Here is a 15,045-nt window from a genome sequence, read left to right as displayed (position 1 = left end):
TCCCACGAGTGCGTAATGCACAGCGTGGCTGTTGCTAGGAAACGGCCTTATTTGCCGTTGGCTAATATCTAGTTTTCTTTGCATCATTGTGAAAATGTTCCTATTACTAAATACAGTTTTGCTAGTTACAGTTCAAACTGGAAACGACGGAAGAATGCGGTCCAACGCGCCACATTGGTTCCCGAAAGGGAGGGTGCATTTCCTACGCCACGTCTGACATTGCGTCTTAAATTTTCTAAAACTGACATAATTCCATCCTACCGAAAAAAGAAACAGGTTTCGCAGCGAGGTTCTTTGAGATATTGCTAGAGATTGAAGTCTCTGGAGCTCTTTCCTCGCACGTCAGATTGGCCGAGCGGTCTAAGGCGCCAGATTTAAGCTCTGGTTCCCGTAAGGGAGCGTGGGTTCGAACCACACATTTGACAATGCATTTTAAACATTCTGAAACTAACATACTCCCTTGATCTTTCAGAACAAGTAAATTATGCAGAAACACGCCATGCAGATTTAACTAGAGACGACAGTGACAGCCCGAGCGGTCGAAAAGAAATAGCGGAACATACTTTTCCTGCGTCGAGGTGTAGCTCTTCTCACGGACGTCTCCGTTGTTGTTGTGCTGTGGCCCTGGGTTCCAAGCGACAGCGAGAAAACCTCAACAGCAACGCATACGTGTTTAAATGAATCGAAAGGCCTTAATAAAGATAGATGAAACGGTGGCTCAGGTGCTGGAGTTCTGAAGCGGCCGTATTGCGTGGGCAGTAAGCTCACTAAGTTAGTGTGTCATGCTAACAACGGGAAGGCTATGGGTTAGATCCCACCAAGGGCTATTCCATATTGCTTCCCTAAAAGGCAGCGCGAGAGACTGCCAGGCAAATCCCAAGTGATCTGTACAAGGACTAGGATGTCCGCACGTCTGGAAACGTTCTCGCCGACTTGTGTGCCACGCTGACGACACGGGTTCTCGTCCGATCACCGAAGTTAAGCAGCGTTTTTACGTGCTTAGTACACGGCTCGGTGGCTAACTAAGAAGTCTGCGTGCTGTTGGATTCTTTAATTTTGCCTTTTCCCTTAGTTTTCGGTGTTGCTGCGAGGTAATGATACGGTCCAGCACGCTGACCCCTCTCTTGCCTCTCGGGACGCAAATTCGCGAACCTGCGGCCACAGTCAAATGAAAGGGTCCGTTGTGCGTTTGTCGAGTTGGTCTCTCCCAGTCGTTTCTAGCGCCTGTCCTCTACATATACGCCCATTTGCAAGCGTCAGCTTTCGCGTCAGCCGAGCAAAGTCGAGACAAGTCGACACATGGGGACACACGATGCTGTGAATTGCAATCCGTACTAGCCTAGGCGGAGCGGGACGAGTGGCGAAGGAAAACCATTCGTAACACGACAGTTCGGAAATTCGACGATCGCGAGCGTTGGAAACACTCTCCTGAGTAAAGAAGACAACTTCCGTGCGGTGTCCGGGTTTCGAACCCGGGTCAGCTACTTGGGAAGCAATCATGCTGACCGACACACCACCACCGCCTTCTGCTACGCGCTGCTTGCGCCGTGATGTGTCGCCTTCCCTCCTGGCGCCAGAGGCCGAAGGCAATCTCGCTGTAGGCGCTCAACGCCGAGTGGAAGGCGAGCACATCTGAACCCGTTTTCCTGGTGCTGCTAGGGCCATATACTGAAACTGAGCGCAGAACTAACTTTTACTGAAGAATCTGCCCTTTAATGCACATCAGGGCGAACACGAAATTTCTAATATGAAGTACTCACTGACGATCCAAAGACGTTTCAGTATGTACGCGTCGGTACCACCGGGGCAGTGCCTAAGTATTGTAAAGTGAAGGACGACAGTTTGAGCCTCACGGGAAGTATTTCATTGGCTTCCCACGAGTGCGTAATGCACAGCGTGGCTGTTGCTAGGAAACGGCCTTATTTGCCGTTGGCTAATATCTAGTTTTCTTTGCATCATTGTGAAAATGTTCCTATTACTAAATACAGTTTTGCTAGTTACAGTTCAAACTGGAAACGACGGAAGAATGCGGTCCAACGCGCCACATTGGTTCCCGAAAGGGAGGGTGCATTTCCTACGCCACGTCTGACATTGCGTCTTAAATTTTCTAAAACTGACATAATTCCATCCTACCGAAAAAAGAAACAGGTTTCGCAGCGAGGTTCTTTGAGATATTGCTAGAGATTGAAGTCTCTGGAGCTCTTTCCTCGCACGTCAGATTGGCCGAGCGGTCTAAGGCGCCAGATTTAAGCTCTGGTTCCCGTAAGGGAGCGTGGGTGCGAACCCCACATTTGACAATGCATTTTAAACATTCTGAAACTAACATACTCCCTTGATCTTTCAGAACAAGTAAATTATGCAGAAACACGCCATGCAGATTTAACTAGAGACGACAGTGACAGCCCGAGCGGTCGAAAAGAAATAGCGGAACATACTTTTCCTGCGTCGAGGTGTAGCTCTTCTCACGGACGTCTCCGTTGTTGTTGTGCTGTGGCCCTGGGTTCCAAGCGACAGCGAGAAAACCTCAACAGCAACGCATACGTGTTTAAATGAATCGAAAGGCCTTAATAAAGATAGATGAAACGGTGGCTCAGGTGCTGGAGTTCTGAAGCGGCCGTATTGCGTGGGCAGTAAGCTCACTAAGTTAGTGTGTCATGCTAACAACGGGAAGGCTATGGGTTAGATCCCACCAAGGGCTATTCCATATTGCTTCCCTAAAAGGCAGCGCGAGAGACTGCCAGGCAAATCCCAAGTGATCTGTACAAGGACTAGGATGTCCGCACGTCTGGAAACGTTCTCGCCGACTTGTGTGCCACGCTGGCGACACGGGTTCTCGTCCGATCACCGAAGTTAAGCAGCGTTTTTACGTGCTTAGTACACGGCTCGGTGGCTAACTAAGAAGTCTGCGTGCTGTTGGATTCTTTAATTTTGCCTTTTCCCTTAGTTTTCGGTGTTGCTGCGAGGTAATGATACGGTCCAGCACGCCTACCCCTCTCTTGCCTCTCGGGACGCAAATTCGCGAACCTGCGGCCACAGTCAAATGAAAGGGTCCGTTGTGCGTTTGTCGAGTTGGTCTCTCCCAGTCGTTTCTAGCGCCTATCCTCTACATATACGCCCATTTGCAAGCGTCAGCTTTCGCGTCAGCCGAGCAAAGTCGAGACAAGTCGACACATGGGGACACACGATGCTGTGAATTGCAATCCGTACTAGCCTAGGCGGAGCGGGACGAGTGGCGAAGAAAAACCATTCGTAACACGACAGTTCGGAAATTCGACGATCGCGAGCGTTGGAAACACTCTCCTGAGTAAAGAAGACAACTTCCGTGCGGTGTCCGGGTTTCGAACCCGGGTCAGCTACTTGGGAAGCAATCATGCTGACCGACACACCACCACCGCCTTCTGCTACGCGCTGCTTGCGCCGTGATGTGTCGCCTTCCCTCCTGGCGCCAGAGGCCGAAGGCAATCTCGCTGTAGGCGCTCAACGCCGAGTGGAAGGCGAGCACATCTGAACCCGTTTTCCTGGTGCTGCTAGGGCCATATACTGAAACTGAGCGCAGAACTAACTTTTACTGAAGAATCTGCCCTTTAATGCACATCAGGGCGAACACGAAATTTCTAATATGAAGTACTCACTGACGATCCAAAGACGTTTCAGTATGTACGCGTCGGTACCACCGGGGCAGTGCCTAAGTATTGTAAAGTGATGGACGACAGTTTGAGCCTCACGGGAAGTATTTCATTGGCTTCCCACGAGTGCGTAATGCACAGCGTGGCTGTTGCTAGGAAACGGCCTTATTTGCCGTTGGCTAATATCTAGTTTTCTTTGCATCATTGTGAAAATGTTCCTATTACTAAATACAGTTTTGCTAGTTACAGTTCAAACTGGAAACGACGGAAGAATGCGGTCCAACGCGCCACATTGGTTCCCGAAAGGGAGGGTGCATTTCCTACGCCACGTCTGACATTGCGTCTTAAATTTTCTAAAACTGACATAATTCCATCCTACCGAAAAAAGAAACAGGTTTCGCAGCGAGGTTCTTTGAGATATTGCTAGAGATTGAAGTCTCTGGAGCTCTTTCCTCGCACGTCAGATTGGCCGAGCGGTCTAAGGCGCCAGATTTAAGCTCTGGTTCCCGTAAGGGAGCGTGGGTTCGAACCACACATTTGACAATGCATTTTAAACATTCTGAAACTAACATACTCCCTTGATCTTTCAGAACAAGTAAATTATGCAGAAACACGCCATGCAGATTTAACTAGAGACGACAGTGACAGCCCGAGCGGTCGAAAAGAAATAGCGGAACATACTTTTCCTGCGTCGAGGTGTAGCTCTTCTCACGGACGTCTCCGTTGTTGTTGTGCTGTGGCCCTGGGTTCCAAGCGACAGCGAGAAAACCTCAACAGCAACGCATACGTGTTTAAATGAATCGAAAGGCCTTAATAAAGATAGATGAAACGGTGGCTCAGGTGCTGGAGTTCTGAAGCGGCCGTATTGCGTGGGCAGTAAGCTCACTAAGTTAGTGTGTCATGCTAACAACGGGAAGGCTATGGGTTAGATCCCACCAAGGGCTATTCCATATTGCTTCCCTAAAAGGCAGCGCGAGAGACTGCCAGGCAAATCCCAAGTGATCTGTACAAGGACTAGGATGTCCGCACGTCTGGAAACGTTCTCGCCGACTTGTGTGCCACGCTGACGACACGGGTTCTCGTCCGATCACCGAAGTTAAGCAGCGTTTTTACGTGCTTCGTACACGGCTCGGTGGCTAACTAAGAAGTCTGCGTGCTGTTGGATTCTTTAATTTTGCCTTTTCCCTTAGTTTTCGGTGTTGCTGCGAGGTAATGATACGGTCCAGCACGCTGACCCCTCTCTTGCCTCTCGGGACGCAAATTCGCGAACCTGCGGCCACAGTCAAATGAAAGGGTCCGTTGTGCGTTTGTCGAGTTGGTCTCTCCCAGTCGTTTCTAGCGCCTATCCTCTACATATACGCCCATTTGCAAGCGTCAGCTTTCGCGTCAGCCGAGCAAAGTCGAGACAAGTCGACACATGGGGACACACGATGCTGTGAATTGCAATCCGTACTAGCCTAGGCGGAGCGGGACGAGTGGCGAAGGAAAACCATTCGTAACACGACAGTTCGGAAATTCGACGATCGCGAGCGTTGGAAACACTCTCCTGAGTAAAGAAGACAACTTCCGTGCGGTGTCCGGGTTTCGAACCCGGGTCAGCTACTTGGGAAGCAATCATGCTGACCGACACACCACCACCGCCTTCTGCTACGCGCTGCTTGCGCCGTGATGTGTCGCCTTCCCTCCTGGCGCCAGAGGCCGAAGGCAATCTCGCTGTAGGCGCTCAACGCCGAGTGGAAGGCGAGCACATCTGAACCCGTTTTCCTGGTGCTGCTAGGGCCATATACTGAAACTGAGCGCAGAACTAACTTTTACTGAAGAATCTGCCCTTTAATGCACATCAGGGCGAACACGAAATTTCTAATATGAAGTACTCACTGACGATCCAAAGACGTTTCAGTATGTACGCGTCGGTACCACCGGGGCAGTGCCTAAGTATTGTAAAGTGAAGGACGACAGTTTGAGCCTCACGGGAAGTATTTCATTGGCTTCCCACGAGTGCGTAATGCACAGCGTGGCTGTTGCTAGGAAACGGCCTTATTTGCCGTTGGCTAATATCTAGTTTTCTTTGCATCATTGTGAAAATGTTCCTATTACTAAATACAGTTTTGCTAGTTACAGTTCAAACTGGAAACGACGGAAGAATGCGGTCCAACGCGCCACATTGGTTCCCGAAAGGGAGGGTGCATTTCCTACGCCACGTCTGACATTGCGTCTTAAATTTTCTAAAACTGACATAATTCCATCCTACCGAAAAAAGAAACAGGTTTCGCAGCGAGGTTCTTTGAGATATTGCTAGAGATTGAAGTCTCTGGAGCTCTTTCCTCGCACGTCAGATTGGCCGAGCGGTCTAAGGCGCCAGATTTAAGCTCTGGTTCCCGTAAGGGAGCGTGGGTGCGAACCCCACATTTGACAATGCATTTTCAACATTCTGAAACTAACATACTCCCTTGATCTTTCAGAACAAGTAAATTATGCAGAAACACGCCATGCAGATTTAACTAGAGACGACAGTGACAGCCCGAGCGGTCGAAAAGAAATAGCGGAACATACTTTTCCTGCGTCGAGGTGTAGCTCTTCTCACGGACGTCTCCGTTGTTGTTGTGCTGTGGCCCTGGGTTCCAAGCGACAGCGAGAAAACCTCAACAGCAACGCATACGTGTTTAAATGAATCGAAAGGCCTTAATAAAGATAGATGAAACGGTGGCTCAGGTGCTGGAGTTCTGAAGCGGCCGTATTGCGTGGGCAGTAAGCTCACTAAGTTCGTGTGTCATGCTAACAACGGGAAGGCTATGGGTTAGATCCCACCAAGGGCTATTCCATATTGCTTCCCTAAAAGGCAGCGCGAGAGACTGCCAGGCAAATCCCAAGTGATCTGTACAAGGACTAGGATGTCCGCACGTCTGGAAACGTTCTCGCCGACTTGTGTGCCACGCTGGCGACACGGGTTCTCGTCCGATCACCGAAGTTAAGCAGCGTTTTTACGTGCTTAGTACACGGCTCGGTGGCTAACTAAGAAGTCTGCGTGCTGTTGGATTCTTTAATTTTGCCTTTTCCCTTAGTTTTCGGTGTTGCTGCGAGGTAATGATACGGTCCAGCACGCCTACCCCTCTCTTGCCTCTCGGGACGCAAATTCGCGAACCTGCGGCCACAGTCAAATGAAAGGGTCCGTTGTGCGTTTGTCGAGTTGGTCTCTCCCAGTCGTTTCTAGCGCCTATCCTCTACATATACGCCCATTTGCAAGCGTCAGCTTTCGCGTCAGCCGAGCAAAGTCGAGACAAGTCGACACATGGGGACACACGATGCTGTGAATTGCAATCCGTACTAGCCTAGGCGGAGCGGGACGAGTGGCGAAGGAAAACCATTCGTAACACGACAGTTCGGAAATTCGACGATCGCGAGCGTTGGAAACACTCTCCTGAGTAAAGAAGACAACTTCCGTGCGGTGTCCGGGTTTCGAACCCGGGTCAGCTACTTGGGAAGCAATCATGCTGACCGACACACCACCACCGCCTTCTGCTACGCGCTGCTTGCGCCGTGATGTGTCGCCTTCCCTCCTGGCGCCAGAGGCCGAAGGCAATCTCGCTGTAGGCGCTCAACGCCGAGTGGAAGGCGAGCACATCTGAACCCGTTTTCCTGGTGCTGCTAGGGCCATATACTGAAACTGAGCGCAGAACTAACTTTTACTGAAGAATCTGCCCTTTAATGCACATCAGGGCGAACACGAAATTTCTAATATGAAGTACTCACTGACGATCCAAAGACGTTTCAGTATGTACGCGTCGGTACCACCGGGGCAGTGCCTAAGTATTGTAAAGTGAAGGACGACAGTTTGAGCCTCACGGGAAGTATTTCATTGGCTTCCCACGAGTGCGTAATGCACAGCGTGGCTGTTGCTAGGAAACGGCCTTATTTGCCGTTGGCTAATATCTAGTTTTCTTTGCATCATTGTGAAAATGTTCCTATTACTAAATACAGTTTTGCTAGTTACAGTTCAAACTGGAAACGACGGAAGAATGCGGTCCAACGCGCCACATTGGTTCCCGAAAGGGAGGGTGCATTTCCTACGCCACGTCTGACATTGCGTCTTAAATTTTCTAAAACTGACATAATTCCATCCTACCGAAAAAAGAAACAGGTTTCGCAGCGAGGTTCTTTGAGATATTGCTAGAGATTGAAGTCTCTGGAGCTCTTTCCTCGCACGTCAGATTGGCCGAGCGGTCTAAGGCGCCAGATTTAAGCTCTGGTTCCCGTAAGGGAGCGTGGGTGCGAACCCCACATTTGACAATGCATTTTCAACATTCTGAAACTAACATACTCCCTTGATCTTTCAGAACAAGTAAATTATGCAGAAACACGCCATGCAGATTTAACTAGAGACGACAGTGACAGCCCGAGCGGTCGAAAAGAAATAGCGGAACATACTTTTCCTGCGTCGAGGTGTAGCTCTTCTCACGGACGTCTCCGTTGTTGTTGTGCTGTGGCCCTGGGTTCCAAGCGACAGCGAGAAAACCTCAACAGCAACGCATACGTGTTTAAATGAATCGAAAGGCCTTAATAAAGATAGATGAAACGGTGGCTCAGGTGCTGGAGTTCTGAAGCGGCCGTATTGCGTGGGCAGTAAGCTCACTAAGTTAGTGTGTCATGCTAACAACGGGAAGGCTATGGGTTAGATCCCACCAAGGGCTATTCCATATTGCTTCCCTAAAAGGCAGCGCGAGAGACTGCCAGGCAAATCCCAAGTGATCTGTACAAGGACTAGGATGTCCGCACGTCTGGAAACGTTCTCGCCGACTTGTGTGCCACGCTGACGACACGGGTTCTCGTCCGATCACCGAAGTTAAGCAGCGTTTTTACGTGCTTAGTACACGGCTCGGTGGCTAACTAAGAAGTCTGCGTGCTGTTGGATTCTTTAATTTTGCCTTTTCCCTTAGTTTTCGGTGTTGCTGCGAGGTAATGATACGGTCCAGCACGCTGACCCCTCTCTTGCCTCTCGGGACGCAAATTCGCGAACCTGCGGCCACAGTCAAATGAAAGGGTCCGTTGTGCGTTTGTCGAGTTGGTCTCTCCCAGTCGTTTCTAGCGCCTGTCCTCTACATATACGCCCATTTGCAAGCGTCAGCTTTCGCGTCAGCCGAGCAAAGTCGAGACAAGTCGACACATGGGGACACACGATGCTGTGAATTGCAATCCGTACTAGCCTAGGCGGAGCGGGACGAGTGGCGAAGGAAAACCATTCGTAACACGACAGTTCGGAAATTCGACGATCGCGAGCGTTGGAAACACTCTCCTGAGTAAAGAAGACAACTTCCGTGCGGTGTCCGGGTTTCGAACCCGGGTCAGCTACTTGGGAAGCAATCATGCTGACCGACACACCACCACCGCCTTCTGCTACGCGCTGCTTGCGCCGTGATGTGTCGCCTTCCCTCCTGGCGCCAGAGGCCGAAGGCAATCTCGCTGTAGGCGCTCAACGCCGAGTGGAAGGCGAGCACATCTGAACCCGTTTTCCTGGTGCTGCTAGGGCCATATACTGAAACTGAGCGCAGAACTAACTTTTACTGAAGAATCTGCCCTTTAATGCACATCAGGGCGAACACGAAATTTCTAATATGAAGTACTCACTGACGATCCAAAGACGTTTCAGTATGTACGCGTCGGTACCACCGGGGCAGTGCCTAAGTATTGTAAAGTGAAGGACGACAGTTTGAGCCTCACGGGAAGTATTTCATTGGCTTCCCACGAGTGCGTAATGCACAGCGTGGCTGTTGCTAGGAAACGGCCTTATTTGCCGTTGGCTAATATCTAGTTTTCTTTGCATCATTGTGAAAATGTTCCTATTACTAAATACAGTTTTGCTAGTTACAGTTCAAACTGGAAACGACGGAAGAATGCGGTCCAACGCGCCACATTGGTTCCCGAAAGGGAGGGTGCATTTCCTACGCCACGTCTGACATTGCGTCTTAAATTTTCTAAAACTGACATAATTCCATCCTACCGAAAAAAGAAACAGGTTTCGCAGCGAGGTTCTTTGAGATATTGCTAGAGATTGAAGTCTCTGGAGCTCTTTCCTCGCACGTCAGATTGGCCGAGCGGTCTAAGGCGCCAGATTTAAGCTCTGGTTCCCGTAAGGGAGCGTGGGTGCGAACCCCACATTTGACAATGCATTTTAAACATTCTGAAACTAACATACTCCCTTGATCTTTCAGAACAAGTAAATTATGCAGAAACACGCCATGCAGATTTAACTAGAGACGACAGTGACAGCCCGAGCGGTCGAAAAGAAATAGCGGAACATACTTTTCCTGCGTCGAGGTGTAGCTCTTCTCACGGACGTCTCCGTTGTTGTTGTGCTGTGGCCCTGGGTTCCAAGCGACAGCGAGAAAACCTCAACAGCAACGCATACGTGTTTAAATGAATCGAAAGGCCTTAATAAAGATAGATGAAACGGTGGCTCAGGTGCTGGAGTTCTGAAGCGGCCGTATTGCGTGGGCAGTAAGCTCACTAAGTTAGTGTGTCATGCTAACAACGGGAAGGCTATGGGTTAGATCCCACCAAGGGCTATTCCATATTGCTTCCCTAAAAGGCAGCGCGAGAGACTGCCAGGCAAATCCCAAGTGATCTGTACAAGGACTAGGATGTCCGCACGTCTGGAAACGTTCTCGCCGACTTGTGTGCCACGCTGGCGACACGGGTTCTCGTCCGATCACCGAAGTTAAGCAGCGTTTTTACGTGCTTAGTACACGGCTCGGTGGCTAACTAAGAAGTCTGCGTGCTGTTGGATTCTTTAATTTTGCCTTTTCCCTTAGTTTTCGGTGTTGCTGCGAGGTAATGATACGGTCCAGCACGCCTACCCCTCTCTTGCCTCTCGGGACGCAAATTCGCGAACCTGCGGCCACAGTCAAATGAAAGGGTCCGTTGTGCGTTTGTCGAGTTGGTCTCTCCCAGTCGTTTCTAGCGCCTATCCTCTACATATACGCCCATTTGCAAGCGTCAGCTTTCGCGTCAGCCGAGCAAAGTCGAGACAAGTCGACACATGGGGACACACGATGCTGTGAATTGCAATCCGTACTAGCCTAGGCGGAGCGGGACGAGTGGCGAAGGAAAACCATTCGTAACACGACAGTTCGGAAATTCGACGATCGCGAGCGTTGGAAACACTCTCCTGAGTAAAGAAGACAACTTCCGTGCGGTGTCCGGGTTTCGAACCCGGGTCAGCTACTTGGGAAGCAATCATGCTGACCGACACACCACCACCGCCTTCTGCTACGCGCTGCTTGCGCCGTGATGTGTCGCCTTCCCTCCTGGCGCCAGAGGCCGAAGGCAATCTCGCTGTAGGCGCTCAACGCCGAGTGGAAGGCGAGCACATCTGAACCCGTTTTCCTGGTGCTGCTAGGGCCATATACTGAAACTGAGCGCAGAACTAACTTTTACTGAAGAATCTGCCCTTTAATGCACATCAGGGCGAACACGAAATTTCTAATATGAAGTACTCACTGACGATCCAAAGACGTTTCAGTATGTACGCGTCGGTACCACCGGGGCAGTGCCTAAGTATTGTAAAGTGAAGGACGACAGTTTGAGCCTCACGGGAAGTATTTCATTGGCTTCCCACGAGTGCGTAATGCACAGCGTGGCTGTTGCTAGGAAACGGCCTTATTTGCCGTTGGCTAATATCTAGTTTTCTTTGCATCATTGTGAAAATGTTCCTATTACTAAATACAGTTTTGCTAGTTACAGTTCAAACTGGAAACGACGGAAGAATGCGGTCCAACGCGCCACATTGGTTCCCGAAAGGGAGGGTGCATTTCCTACGCCACGTCTGACATTGCGTCTTAAATTTTCTAAAACTGACATAATTCCATCCTACCGAAAAAAGAAACAGGTTTCGCAGCGAGGTTCTTTGAGATATTGCTAGAGATTGAAGTCTCTGGAGCTCTTTCCTCGCACGTCAGATTGGCCGAGCGGTCTAAGGCGCCAGATTTAAGCTCTGGTTCCCGTAAGGGAGCGTGGGTGCGAACCCCACATTTGACAATGCATTTTCAACATTCTGAAACTAACATACTCCCTTGATCTTTCAGAACAAGTAAATTATGCAGAAACACGCCATGCAGATTTAACTAGAGACGACAGTGACAGCCCGAGCGGTCGAAAAGAAATAGCGGAACATACTTTTCCTGCGTCGAGGTGTAGCTCTTCTCACGGACGTCTCCGTTGTTGTTGTGCTGTGGCCCTGGGTTCCAAGCGACAGCGAGAAAACCTCAACAGCAACGCATACGTGTTTAAATGAATCGAAAGGCCTTAATAAAGATAGATGAAACGGTGGCTCAGGTGCTGGAGTTCTGAAGCGGCCGTATTGCGTGGGCAGTAAGCTCACTAAGTTAGTGTGTCATGCTAACAACGGGAAGGCTATGGGTTAGATCCCACCAAGGGCTATTCCATATTGCTTCCCTAAAAGGCAGCGCGAGAGACTGCCAGGCAAATCCCAAGTGATCTGTACAAGGACTAGGATGTCCGCACGTCTGGAAACGTTCTCGCCGACTTGTGTGCCACGCTGACGACACGGGTTCTCGTCCGATCACCGAAGTTAAGCAGCGTTTTTACGTGCTTAGTACACGGCTCGGTGGCTAACTAAGAAGTCTGCGTGCTGTTGGATTCTTTAATTTTGCCTTTTCCCTTAGTTTTCGGTGTTGCTGCGAGGTAATGATACGGTCCAGCACGCTGACCCCTCTCTTGCCTCTCGGGACGCAAATTCGCGAACCTGCGGCCACAGTCAAATGAAAGGGTCCGTTGTGCGTTTGTCGAGTTGGTCTCTCCCAGTCGTTTCTAGCGCCTGTCCTCTACATATACGCCCATTTGCAAGCGTCAGCTTTCGCGTCAGCCGAGCAAAGTCGAGACAAGTCGACACATGGGGACACACGATGCTGTGAATTGCAATCCGTACTAGCCTAGGCGGAGCGGGACGAGTGGCGAAGGAAAACCATTCGTAACACGACAGTTCGGAAATTCGACGATCGCGAGCGTTGGAAACACTCTCCTGAGTAAAGAAGACAACTTCCGTGCGGTGTCCGGGTTTCGAACCCGGGTCAGCTACTTGGGAAGCAATCATGCTGACCGACACACCACCACCGCCTTCTGCTACGCGCTGCTTGCGCCGTGATGTGTCGCCTTCCCTCCTGGCGCCAGAGGCCGAAGGCAATCTCGCTGTAGGCGCTCAACGCCGAGTGGAAGGCGAGCACATCTGAACCCGTTTTCCTGGTGCTGCTAGGGCCATATACTGAAACTGAGCGCAGAACTAACTTTTACTGAAGAATCTGCCCTTTAATGCACATCAGGGCGAACACGAAATTTCTAATATGAAGTACTCACTGACGATCCAAAGACGTTTCAGTATGTACGCGTCGGTACCACCGGGGCAGTGCCTAAGTATTGTAAAGTGAAGGACGACAGTTTGAGCCTCACGGGAAGTATTTCATTGGCTTCCCACGAGTGCGTAATGCACAGCGTGGCTGTTGCTAGGAAACGGCCTTATTTGCCGTTGGCTAATATCTAGTTTTCTTTGCATCATTGTGAAAATGTTCCTATTACTAAATACAGTTTTGCTAGTTACAGTTCAAACTGGAAACGACGGAAGAATGCGGTCCAACGCGCCACATTGGTTCCCGAAAGGGAGGGTGCATTTCCTACGCCACGTCTGACATTGCGTCTTAAATTTTCTAAAACTGACATAATTCCATCCTACCGAAAAAAGAAACAGGTTTCGCAGCGAGGTTCTTTGAGATATTGCTAGAGATTGAAGTCTCTGGAGCTCTTTCCTCGCACGTCAGATTGGCCGAGCGGTCTAAGGCGCCAGATTTAAGCTCTGGTTCCCGTAAGGGAGCGTGGGTGCGAACCCCACATTTGACAATGCATTTTAAACATTCTGAAACTAACATACTCCCTTGATCTTTCAGAACAAGTAAATTATGCAGAAACACGCCATGCAGATTTAACTAGAGACGACAGTGACAGCCCGAGCGGTCGAAAAGAAATAGCGGAACATACTTTTCCTGCGTCGAGGTGTAGCTCTTCTCACGGACGTCTCCGTTGTTGTTGTGCTGTGGCCCTGGGTTCCAAGCGACAGCGAGAAAACCTCAACAGCAACGCATACGTGTTTAAATGAATCGAAAGGCCTTAATAAAGATAGATGAAACGGTGGCTCAGGTGCTGGAGTTCTGAAGCGGCCGTATTGCGTGGGCAGTAAGCTCACTAAGTTAGTGTGTCATGCTAACAACGGGAAGGCTATGGGTTAGATCCCACCAAGGGCTATTCCATATTGCTTCCCTAAAAGGCAGCGCGAGAGACTGCCAGGCAAATCCCAAGTGATCTGTACAAGGACTAGGATGTCCGCACGTCTGGAAACGTTCTCGCCGACTTGTGTGCCACGCTGGCGACACGGGTTCTCGTCCGATCACCGAAGTTAAGCAGCGTTTTTACGTGCTTAGTACACGGCTCGGTGGCTAACTAAGAAGTCTGCGTGCTGTTGGATTCTTTAATTTTGCCTTTTCCCTTAGTTTTCGGTGTTGCTGCGAGGTAATGATACGGTCCAGCACGCCTACCCCTCTCTTGCCTCTCGGGACGCAAATTCGCGAACCTGCGGCCACAGTCAAATGAAAGGGTCCGTTGTGCGTTTGTCGAGTTGGTCTCTCCCAGTCGTTTCTAGCGCCTATCCTCTACATATACGCCCATTTGCAAGCGTCAGCTTTCGCGTCAGCCGAGCAAAGTCGAGACAAGTCGACACATGGGGACACACGATGCTGTGAATTGCAATCCGTACTAGCCTAGGCGGAGCGGGACGAGTGGCGAAGGAAAACCATTCGTAACACGACAGTTCGGAAATTCGACGATCGCGAGCGTTGGAAACACTCTCCTGAGTAAAGAAGACAACTTCCGTGCGGTGTCCGGGTTTCGAACCCGGGTCAGCTACTTGGGAAGCAATCATGCTGACCGACACACCACCACCGCCTTCTGCTACGCGCTGCTTGCGCCGTGATGTGTCGCCTTCCCTCCTGGCGCCAGAGGCCGAAGGCAATCTCGCTGTAGGCGCTCAACGCCGAGTGGAAGGCGAGCACATCTGAACCCGTTTTCCTGGTGCTGCTAGGGCCATATACTGAAACTGAGCGCAGAACTAACTTTTACTGAAGAATCTGCCCTTTAATGCACATCAGGGCGAACACGAAATTTCTAATATGAAGTACTCACTGACGATCCAAAGACGTTTCAGTATGTACGCGTCGGTACCACCGGGGCAGTGCCTAAGTATTGTAAAGTGATGGACGACAGTTTGAGCCTCACGGGAAGTATTTCATTGGCTTCCCACGAGTGCGTAATGCACAGCGTGGCTGTTGCTAGGAAACGGCCTTATTTGCCGTTGGCTAATATC

At 50.2% G+C, this 15,045-nt stretch overlaps 8 non-coding genes across 8 annotated transcripts; all 8 read left to right on the top strand.

Moving 5' to 3' along the window:
• The first annotated feature begins 341 nt into the window (after positions 1 to 341).
• Trnal-uaa lies at positions 342 to 425 on the top strand. The gene has a single exon. It is a non-coding gene; the product is annotated as a tRNA-Leu (tRNA).
• A 1,788-nt stretch (positions 426 to 2,213) lies between these two features.
• On the top strand, positions 2,214 to 2,297 carry Trnal-uaa. The gene has a single exon. It is a non-coding gene; the product is annotated as a tRNA-Leu (tRNA).
• A 1,788-nt stretch (positions 2,298 to 4,085) lies between these two features.
• Positions 4,086 to 4,169, top strand: Trnal-uaa. Its single transcript has one exon. It is a non-coding gene; the product is annotated as a tRNA-Leu (tRNA).
• A 1,788-nt stretch (positions 4,170 to 5,957) lies between these two features.
• Trnal-uaa lies at positions 5,958 to 6,041 on the top strand. Its single transcript has one exon. It is a non-coding gene; the product is annotated as a tRNA-Leu (tRNA).
• Positions 6,042 to 7,829: 1,788 nt separating this feature from the next.
• Trnal-uaa lies at positions 7,830 to 7,913 on the top strand. The gene has a single exon. It is a non-coding gene; the product is annotated as a tRNA-Leu (tRNA).
• Positions 7,914 to 9,701: 1,788 nt separating this feature from the next.
• On the top strand, positions 9,702 to 9,785 carry Trnal-uaa. The gene has a single exon. It is a non-coding gene; the product is annotated as a tRNA-Leu (tRNA).
• A 1,788-nt stretch (positions 9,786 to 11,573) lies between these two features.
• On the top strand, positions 11,574 to 11,657 carry Trnal-uaa. The gene has a single exon. It is a non-coding gene; the product is annotated as a tRNA-Leu (tRNA).
• A 1,788-nt stretch (positions 11,658 to 13,445) lies between these two features.
• Positions 13,446 to 13,529, top strand: Trnal-uaa. Its single transcript has one exon. It is a non-coding gene; the product is annotated as a tRNA-Leu (tRNA).
• Positions 13,530 to 15,045: the final 1,516 nt, after the last annotated feature.

This window comes from Schistocerca americana, chromosome 7, assembly GCF_021461395.2.
Source record: "Schistocerca americana isolate TAMUIC-IGC-003095 chromosome 7, iqSchAmer2.1, whole genome shotgun sequence".
NCBI classification, from domain to species: Eukaryota; Metazoa; Arthropoda; class Insecta; order Orthoptera; family Acrididae; genus Schistocerca; species Schistocerca americana.
Note: the sequence above shows the minus strand (reverse complement) of the source record. Positions and strands in the feature narration are given on the sequence as shown.